The 9,940-nt window shown below is 40.1% G+C and overlaps 2 non-coding genes across 2 annotated transcripts; one reads left to right on the top strand and one right to left on the bottom strand.

Annotated features, from left to right (window-relative positions):
• Positions 1-323: 323 nt before the first annotated feature.
• Positions 324-405, bottom strand: TRNAS-GCU (transfer RNA serine (anticodon GCU)). Its single transcript has one exon. It is a non-coding gene; the product is annotated as a tRNA-Ser (tRNA).
• Positions 406-9,497: 9,092 nt separating this feature from the next.
• TRNAA-AGC (transfer RNA alanine (anticodon AGC)) lies at positions 9,498-9,569 on the top strand. Its single transcript has one exon. It is a non-coding gene; the product is annotated as a tRNA-Ala (tRNA).
• The last annotated feature ends 371 nt before the right edge of the window (positions 9,570-9,940 follow it).

Below are 9,940 nucleotides of genomic sequence, written 5' to 3'. Positions count from 1 at the left end.
TCTCAGAAGAACTGGAAACTCTATGGAGAACATAAATATTTCTCGCCCTTAAGAAGGTTACCATCTGGAGGGAAAAGTAAACACTACCCAAAGTGGTGTCTCAACTGGCTAATTTAACTTACAAGTATGATCAGTGTTGCTGACAAGGAATGGTCGCCAAGATTGAGAGAATCTTATACTCAGAACCGAAAATTAGCAGAGGCCAGTTAAGATACATTTAGTAATTTACTCGGTTTCTTGGCGAATTAATCTACCAAAGATAAACGCTAACTGTACAGCATTCAGACCCATCTTTTTAGAGGGTTAAATAAAACCTCACGAAACGACGAGGATGGGATTCGAACCCACGCGTGCAGAGCACAATGGATTAGCAGTCCATCGCCTTAACCACTCGGCCACCTCGTCACATGTTAAGCGTGGCAAAGTCATTTTCTTCCTCCGCACAGTTAGTCCTGTAATAATGCTATATTTATTTATTTAATTTTTTTTTCTGGCTTAATCCTGATTCAGTCCTTACAACCACACTCAGAATCGAGTATTTTTAGGTACATTTCGCAGCAACCACAAAAGTGATAAATGACACCTAGAGTGGTTCAGTTACTCGGCACATATCAAACAACAGATAAAAGCAGTACGCGTAGGTGTTAAACACGTAGATCCTTGCTGAACACCGGAAGGAATGGACATAGGATTTGAACCCTGATTTGCTGACCTGGCTCCAGCCAGCTACTCTGGGTTCTCCCTTTGGAGGGACGGGATTATTCCTTCTCCTGATAAGAACATCTCCAGGGATTCCTGTTTTCTGGGAGGTGCCAGAAATTAGTAAATAAACTACAACGAACAACAAACCGGCTCTGTGATTGCCTTATACGTTTTTGCTTCTGAAATATGCCAGACAGCAAGGAGATGCTTTCATATCTCTCTTATTCTTTCTCTGGGGTTTGGAATTATTGCATTGCTGCGATATGCAGCAATGGGTCAAAACAGGGTTGGAAAAAAAAGTAGAAAGACTCCCCGATGTGAGCATTTAAGTTCTAGAGTAGTTTGGAATGTTACTGCGTAAGATGATTTAGCCTGGCTGCCACCAACACTTAAAGGGTCAGATCGGGAAATCTTTCCTAGAACAGGAGCCAGCTAGCTTGGGTCGGAGTTCTGTCCCACTCACCATGTGACCTGGGCGGGCTACTTCACCAACTTCATCCCATAATTTTTATCTATCCAGGAAAAAGCTGACTTTGACAATTTCAAATAAACCCAGCACCAAGGAACCTATCTACTCACTAGGGCTTCTCGGCTTTTCTGTATCTGGTGGAAAAAATTGGAGATTATTTCTTGCCCGAATGCTGGGTTTTGCTGTTGTTGTTGTTGTTGTTTTGTTTTGTTTTTCCTTCCTTTGAAACCTTTACTTCTGTTTAGGCAGAAGGGACTGTCTTCTCTCCCCATCAAGTTCCTCTACCAAATTTCATATCTCCATCCTCACCATACAACTACCCATCATGGGAAACTGACCTGTGATCCCTGGGTTAGAGGACTAAAGATTTGTTTATTTAATGATTCAAACAATCGTAGTTATCTATTTAAATGAAGCCAGTTATGATTTTCCAGTCCGAGGTGGGTGTATCACTTGAGGTCAGGAGTTTGAGACCAACCTGGCCAACATGGTGAAACCCTGTTTCTACTAAAACAAACAAACAAACAAAAAACAAAACAAAAAAACCATTAGCTGAGTGCGGTGGTGCGCGCTTGTAATCCCAGCTACTCGTGAGGCTGAGGCACGAAAATCGCTTGAACCCAGGAGGTGGAGGTTGCAGTGAGCCGAGATCACACCACTGCACTCCAGCCTGGGTGACAGAGTGAGACTTTGTCGAAAAGAAAAGAAAAGAAAAGAAAAGCAGAAAGTAATTATAGCAAGGTTGCAAGATACAAGGTTAATATATAAAATTCAATTCCTTTTCTACATACTAACAATACTCATTTGGAATTTGAAATTAAGAAAGCAACACTATTTATATTAGCACCAAAAGAAGAAACGAAGAAACAGAAAAGAAAACAAAAAAGAAACAGGATACTGAAATATAAATCTAACCAGATATGTACAAGATCTATGTGAGGAAAGCTGCAAAACTCTGATTAAAGCGATCAGAGAATCCAAATAAATGGAGAGATATTCCATGTTCATGGATAGGAAAACTCAATATTGTCAAGACATCAGTTATTTCCATTTGATCTATAGATTCAACACAATCCTAATCAAAACCCCAGTGAGATACTTAGTTTTAGAAAAAACAAACAAACTCAAAATGTACATGGAAAGGCAGAAGAATCAGAATAGCCAACACCATGCAAAAGAACAATGCTGAAAAACTAACACTACCCAATGTCAAAATTACAGTAATCAGGACAGTGTGGTGTGGTGATATGGTTTAGGTGTGTCCCCACTGAAATCTCATCTTGAATTCCCACGTGTTGTGAAAGGGACCTTGTGGGAGGTAATTGAATCATGGGGGCAGGTCTTTCCGTGCTGTTCTCATGATAGTGAACAAGTCTCATGAGATCTGATGGTTTTAAAAAGGGAAGTTTCCCTGCACAAACTCTTCTCTTGTCTGCCACCATGTGAGACATGCCTTTCACCTTCCACCATGATTGTGAGGCCTCCCCAGCTACATGGAACTGTAAGTCCAGTAGACCTCTCTCTTTTGTAAATTGCCCAGTCTTGGGTGTGTCTTTATCAGCAGTGTGAAAATATACTAATACAGTTGTCAAAATAGAAAAATAAATGAATGGGAAGAAGTGAGATTCAGAAATAGACCCATAGTAAACTTATCTTTGACAAGGGAGCAAAAGCAATTCATTGGAGAAAAGCATGATTTTTTTAAAACAAATTTTAATAAAACAATTGGAGATCCATATGTTAAAAAAAAAAGACTTTAGACATTGACCTTAACATTTTCATAAAAATTAACCCAAAAATTGATTATACACCTAAATGTAAAACACAAATCTATAGAATTTCTAGCAGATAACATAGGAGAAAATCTAGGTTGTGTTAGCTTTGGCAATTAGTTTATAAAGACAACACCAAAAGCAAAACATCTGAAAAAAGAAAAAAGTTGGATTTCATTAAAATTAAAACTTCTCTGTGAAATACACTGTTAAGGGAACGAAAAGAAAATGTACAAGAACTCTCAAAAATTTAACAAGAAAACAAACGACCTAGTTAAAATGTAGGCAAAAGATCTGGACACTTCACTAAAGAAGATGGCAGCTAAGCTTATTTATAGTTTCTCAACATCATACGTCACTAGGGAATTGAAAATCAAAACAGTAGGTGGGGAGTGGTGGCTCATGCCGGTAATCCCAGAACTTTGGGAAGCTAAGGCAGGCGGACTACTTGAGGCCAGGAGTTCGAGACCAGGCTGGTCAACATGGCAAACCTCCATCATTACTAAAAATACAATAATTAGGCGGGCATGATGGTGTGTGACTGTAGTCGCAGCTACTTGGGAGGCTGAGGTTAGAGGATTGCTTTAGCCCAGGAGATTGCAGTGAGCTGAGATCCCACCACTGTACTCCAGCCTGGGTGACAAAGTGAGACTGTGTCTCAAAAAAGTAAAATGTAAAAAAGTAAACAGAGTTTTAAGAAATTTATCACCCAGAAACAATATATGAACCTACTTTGGATCATAAGTCGAACAACTCACCTATAAAAAAAATTTTGCATAACTGGGAAAATTGAACATGGACTAGGTATTAGATAATATTAAGAATTTTAGTTAAATATTTTAGAAGTGATAAAGTTATTAAAATTATGGTTTTGTTTGTTCATTCTTTTTGTTTTCTGTGATACAGCCTCAGGAGGTCCTGACAACATAAGCCCATTTTTAAAAATGTTCTTTTCTCTTACACATATACCGAAGTATTTAAACATCAAATTACATGGTGCTTAGAAGTAGCTTAAAATACTTCAGTGGAGAAAAGGAGGGATGAATGAAATAAGAACAGTAAATGCTAATTGTTGTTGAACCTGGTCGATGTGTGCATGGAAAGTCAATACACCATTCTCTCTAACTTTATGTAAGTTTGAAAGCTTTAATAAACAAAACTAGAAGAACTTTTTTCAATGCAGGCATTAGTTGTCAACTACCCATTTTTGTCAATGATATTCAAAATTACTCTCACTCTTGTTTCGAGAGGAGGAGGGGGACAGGGTCTTGCTCTGTCGCCCACGCTGAACTGCAGTGGTGGGATCTCAGTTCACTGCAGCCTACGCCTCTCAGGCTCAAATGATCCTCTCACCTTAGCCTCCCAAGTTGCTGGAACTACAGGCATGTACCACCACACCTGGCTAATTCGTGTGTGTGTATTTTTAGTGGAGATGGGATTTTGCCTTGTTGGCTAGGCTGGTCTCAAACTTCTGACCTCAAGTGATCCGCTCGCCTCAGCCTCCCGAAGTGATGGGACTACAGACGTGAGCCACTGCGCCCAGACAGAACTCTCACTCTTAAGGCTCCACCGATGTTGAAGTGTTTGAGGGGGGAAAAGTCGTTGTTCTGTGGGACCCTGGTACTGAAGACACGATCTGGGTGACCTCTAGCTCTATCCTACTCACCCACCCCTCTATGCTCTCCATTTCTCTCTCTCTTCTGACATAATGAGGCATGCAGGCCTGAGTGAAGGAGTACCTTCTGGCAGCTATGGGAACTATGGCTATGCTGATAGTGCATATAATGCCTGTGAAGAAGAAAGAGAGACTCACTGAAAGTTTGACCTGTATAGGTCCTTTGGTTTATTTTTAAATTTAATTTAATTTTTATTTATTTTTTTCTGATGGGTTATCTTTTCTTACATATGATGATGATAATTCATGACACTTAAATAGTGATGTTTTGTTTTGTTTTTGACACAGAATCTTGCTCTGTCACCCAGGCTGGAGTGCAGTGGCATGATCTCAGCTCACTGAAACCTCAGCGTCCCGGGTTCAAGTGATTCTCCTGCCTTAGCCTTCTGAGTAACTGGGACTACAGGTGCTCACCACTACACCCACCTAGTTTTGTGTTTTTAGTAGAGACAGTGTTTCACCGTGTTGGCCAGGCTGGTCTCAAAACTCCTGAGTTCAGGTGATCTGCCCACCTCGGCCTCCCAAAGTTCTGGGATTACAGGCGTGAGCCACAGTGCCCAGCCTCTTTTTGCCTAAATCTTTCTAATAATTTTTGATGATAATGACCTCTCTTTCTTCTCTGCCCTAATACCTCATTCTTTAAATAAAGCTTATGATTTTGGCATGTGTCTAGTAGGGCCCAATTCATATATGTATTAGTCTAGTCACTGTTTTATATTAACTTTATAAATTCCATTGACTTGGCTTATAATAGCTTTATGATTTTTGCTACTTCGGTAGGCCATTTGATTATCGTTGGTGACAGAATAACGTAATTACTAAACTCTGAATGGAAATAAAGTATTCAATAAACTCAAATTGAACTTGGAGTATTGTTGCTTTAATTTATGGAAAGCAAATCACAAAGGTGGACTGCTGAGTAAAAGAAAATATTAAAATAATATTAAATACTCTGTATTGCTGCTACTTCGGGATTTATCCATTTATAGGCACCAAAAATACATTTTTAAATAAAATTTTAAACACTTTCTCATCCTTAAAGTTTACTTTGATGGGTACACAAGGCTAGATTGGCAATTATTTTATTTCAGTATTTCCAAAATATATTTTATTGTTTCCTGGATTTTACCATGAAGATGCTTGTTAACATTCTAATTGTTCTTTCTTTGCAGAAAATCTATACATTCTCTCTGGCTGATTTGAGATATCCTCTTATGTTTGGTATAACACAGTTTCAGTATGAGGTGTGTAGTTATAGTTGTTTCTCTTTAACTTGCTTGTGACACATTTGCTTTCTGACTCTCTAAGTGAAAATTCTCTCTCCAATTTGGGAAATTTTCCAGGTATATTATATCTAAATATTACCTCACTTACATTTTTTTCTCTTCTTTTATTCCTGAACTCTAATCGTGTATACTTCAGAATTTTCACATAATCTTCTATTTCCATTATTGTTTTTTTTAAATCAGTTTTCTGTGGCTGTGTAATAAAGTACTCCAAACCTGGTGGCTTAAAACAACATAGAACTCAGGTGAAATGTATCATCTCATCTCCTTGTGAAATCAGCTGGATTTACAAATTAATGTGAGTTGGCAGGTCAGCTGGGACTTGCTGCTCCTGGATGCCCTTAATGCCTGGATGTCTGATACTTGGCAAGGGCTATTTTCTGGAGTTCATCAGTTTTCCTTCATGTGATCTCCCCAACAGGACTGCCCAGCTTTCTTAGACAGTGATAGTGTCCCAACATGTTGAGAACTGAAGCTGCAAGCTTTCTTGAGACCTGCACTTAGAAGTAACACAGCATCACTGCCACTGTGTTCCAATGGTCAAAGCAGATCACAAAGGCAGCCCACATTCCAGGGTTAGGGGAATAAGATTTGGCTCCACCTTCTGATGGGAGGAGATGCAAATAATTCGCAGTCATGTTTACCTATCTCAGCTTGCTTCATATGTTCCATGTTCTTAACCATTTTTGCTGTATTCTGGGTTAATGTTTTGTCTTTATCTTTCAGCTTAGTAATTCCTTCCCCAGTTGTAGCTAATATGCTATTTAGCCTTGTCCATTAGGAATTATTTTTGGCCGGGCACAGTGGTTCACGCCTATAATCCCAGCACTTTGGGAGGCCGAAGCTGGTGGATTACCTGAGGTCAGGAGTTCAAGACCAGCCTGGCCAACATGGTGAAACCCCGTCTCTACTAAAACTACAAAAATTAGCCGGGCGTGGTGGCACACCCCTGTAATCCCAGCTACTCGGGAGGCTGAGGCAGGAGAATTGCTTGAGCCCAGGAGGCAGAGGTTTTAGTGAGTGGATATCGTGCCACTACACCCAGTCTGGCTAACAGAGCGAGACTCTGTCTCAAAAAACAAAAATCTTTTTTTAACTATTGTGTCTTTATTTATTGAATCTACATTTTTACATAATTTTACTCACTCTTTTGCATACTTCCATTTGTAATCATATCCTTAATTTATTGATATATGTCATACATAGCTATTATACATTTTGTATCTTAAAATTTAACATCTACAGTTCTTTAGGTTTCAACATGACTTTTTTGTATCTGTTGAGTCTCAAGCATAGTAATTTACCTTCTTAGGTTTGTAGTAATCTTTATTATTAACCTTATTTTGTGATCTTAACATAAGAGCGTTCTGCAGGCCTAACTCGGGGAAGTTTTCTTTCAGGGAGGATATATTTCTACTTCTGCCAGGAGCTAGGGGACAAACTTGACCCTGAACCACTTGGTCTCACTACAGGTTTTGCCCCATAACAAGAGTGTCAGGCTCAGCTCCTCCACCTCTCTGCTTTTCTGATATTAAATATTCATCCTCACAGTTGTAGTATTTCTACTGGTATCTGATTTCAGGTTAAACCCACTCCTCTGTTGGTCCAGGTTGGCTTCCAGCAGTTCTTGCTCCCAACTGTTCTAACTTCCAGGAACTTTAGGCAGAGTTCCAACAGTTACGGCTTTGACTACTCACTGCCCTGACCTGGGCTCCAGGTGTTTCTAAGTCACTTTAGCTCTCAGAAAATATTCACTTATTTTTGTTTTGAGTGACCTCTAAAGAATTCCTTAATCCTTTGTGAGACCAGAAATGTCACAAAAAGTGTACTATCAAGAGACTTTGTTGGGAAGATTTTTTTTAAAGCAAGAACCAGAAAGTACAGACCAATGGCTGAAAAATATATAAGCATGCAAGATTATTTAGTATTCCAATGGATAACGTATACCCTGAGCCTAGTCATGAGAAAGTATCAGTCAGTGAAAGACATTCTATTTTTAAAAATGAAATGAGGCCCGGGTGGTGGCTCACGCCTGAAATCCAAGCACTTCGGGAGGCCAAGGAGGGCGGATCACGAGGTCAGGACTTTGAGACCAGCCTGGCCAACATGGTGAAACACCCGTCTCTACTGAAAATACAAACAAAAATTAGCCAGACGCAGTGGTGGGCACCTGTAATCCCAGCTACTCAGGAGGCTGAGGCAGGAGAATCATTTGAACCCGGGAAGCAGAGGTTGCAGTGAGCCAAGATCGCACCATTGCACTCCAGCTGGGCGACAGGGCAAGACTCTGTCTCGGAAAAAAAAAAAGAAAGAAATGAAAATAACACTATTTTTTAAATGACATATCAATGTCATAAAAAATAAAGACTATGCAAATATTCTTCATTAAAGAAGACTAAAAAAGATATGACAACTAAATGCAACGCCTGACCCTAGACTAGATCCTGTATGAGAGGAAAACATCAAGTCAATTGGTCAACTTGAAATGCAGACTGTAGATTAAATACAGCTATTGTATCAATGTTATATTTACAAAAGTTCCTAATAGTACTCTGGGTATATGGTAAAATACTTAGTAAAGGAAATGGACGTGATGTAAGCAACGTACAGGAGCGAGAAGCAGCAAATGATAAGGCAAATGGGGTAAAATATTAATATCTAAATCCAAGTAAAAGATAGAAGGGTATTTTTGTATTATTTCTATTTTTTCAACTTTTTAGTGAGTTATAAATTGTTTCAGAAAGAGAGAGGGAGAGATTTCAACGGAGGTGCCTCAGAAGTCAGTAGTTGTGAATCTGGGTTGGGCTGGGCCAGCTCTTTAAAACGTGGGAAGTTTCCCCCACCGCCCCTCACCATTCGAGAAACCAATAATTTTTCATTGCTCCATGGTTTCCTACAGATCGGTCGCCAAGAAACAGATGCCAGCCCTGCCTTACCTAATTCATCTTTTTTTCAAATAACACTACTACCCCACCCCCACCCCCATCAGCTTGGCTTAGCAGGGGACCCTCAGAGTTTTGTCGGAGGTAAAGTACTCTAGAAGTGCCGATCTGGGTGCCTACGTTATGCCTCTCACTCGGGACCAGGTTTCCAGTTTGTCCTTGTGATTGATTCATGACATCTTGAGCTCGCAAGAACGTTCTCTGCCATCACCACTAAATGTTCAGTGGACGTTATGGGTTTTTGGAAACGGAAGTGATTTGAGAGTATTTGTTCCAAGAAAGGCAGCGCTGGTCGCGGGGACTGGAACTCGGTAGGCGAGGATCCCCTTTGATGCCCCCCTACAGTTCCCCTTCAAACACGTAGGTCTCAGCTGGTACTGCGCTACTGGCTTCGGCCTCCTGGGGCCTCATGGTTGAAAAGAGCAGGAAATCAAGCTGGAAAATGCGAGAGACAACAGATTGTCTGCTTTCAGGCTCCTTCCTTTGTAATTTCACTGTGTTGCTTTCTTTGGACGCTGCTTGTGCAGGACCTAGGCTAGCTGTTTCACAAATTGCGGAGTTTGCATTCATGATTTCACTGCAATTTACTGAATCTTTGAGAAATACCGATTATAAATCATGAAAGAAATGCAAAGCAAGTTGCCTACGGTTGGGGGTGTAGCTCAGTGGTAGAGCGCGTGCTTAGCATGTACGAGGTCCCGGGTTCAATCCCCGGCACCTCCACCAGTTTTGGGAGTGAGCACTTTCTCCCCCGGCTTTCCACTTTCATTTCTCCCTCCCGTTAAATAAACCTGGTCTCACTCACTCAATTTTCTGCTTGTCTGTACAGCCTTTGCGGTGTTCAATATCTGTATCGATAGATAGCATTGCCACACCAGGAAGTTTTGAACCCTTTGTAACAAGCATTTTTGCAAATTAATCGGCCTGGTTTCTTTGGATTTCATGCTATGGTATTACTGAAAAACAGAAAAAAACAGAAAAAATATAAAAATAATAAGAGACCCTTTGTTTTATTCACTGTTTTTTTCTTTTCTTTTTTGAATTCTGAAGAGTTCTTGGAGCAAAGAACAGCATGGAAGTTTAATAGCAGAAAC

This window comes from Macaca mulatta, chromosome 4, assembly GCF_049350105.2.
Source record: "Macaca mulatta isolate MMU2019108-1 chromosome 4, T2T-MMU8v2.0, whole genome shotgun sequence".
Taxonomy (NCBI): Eukaryota; Metazoa; Chordata; class Mammalia; order Primates; family Cercopithecidae; genus Macaca; species Macaca mulatta.
This window is presented reverse-complemented; position numbering and strand designations above follow the sequence as displayed.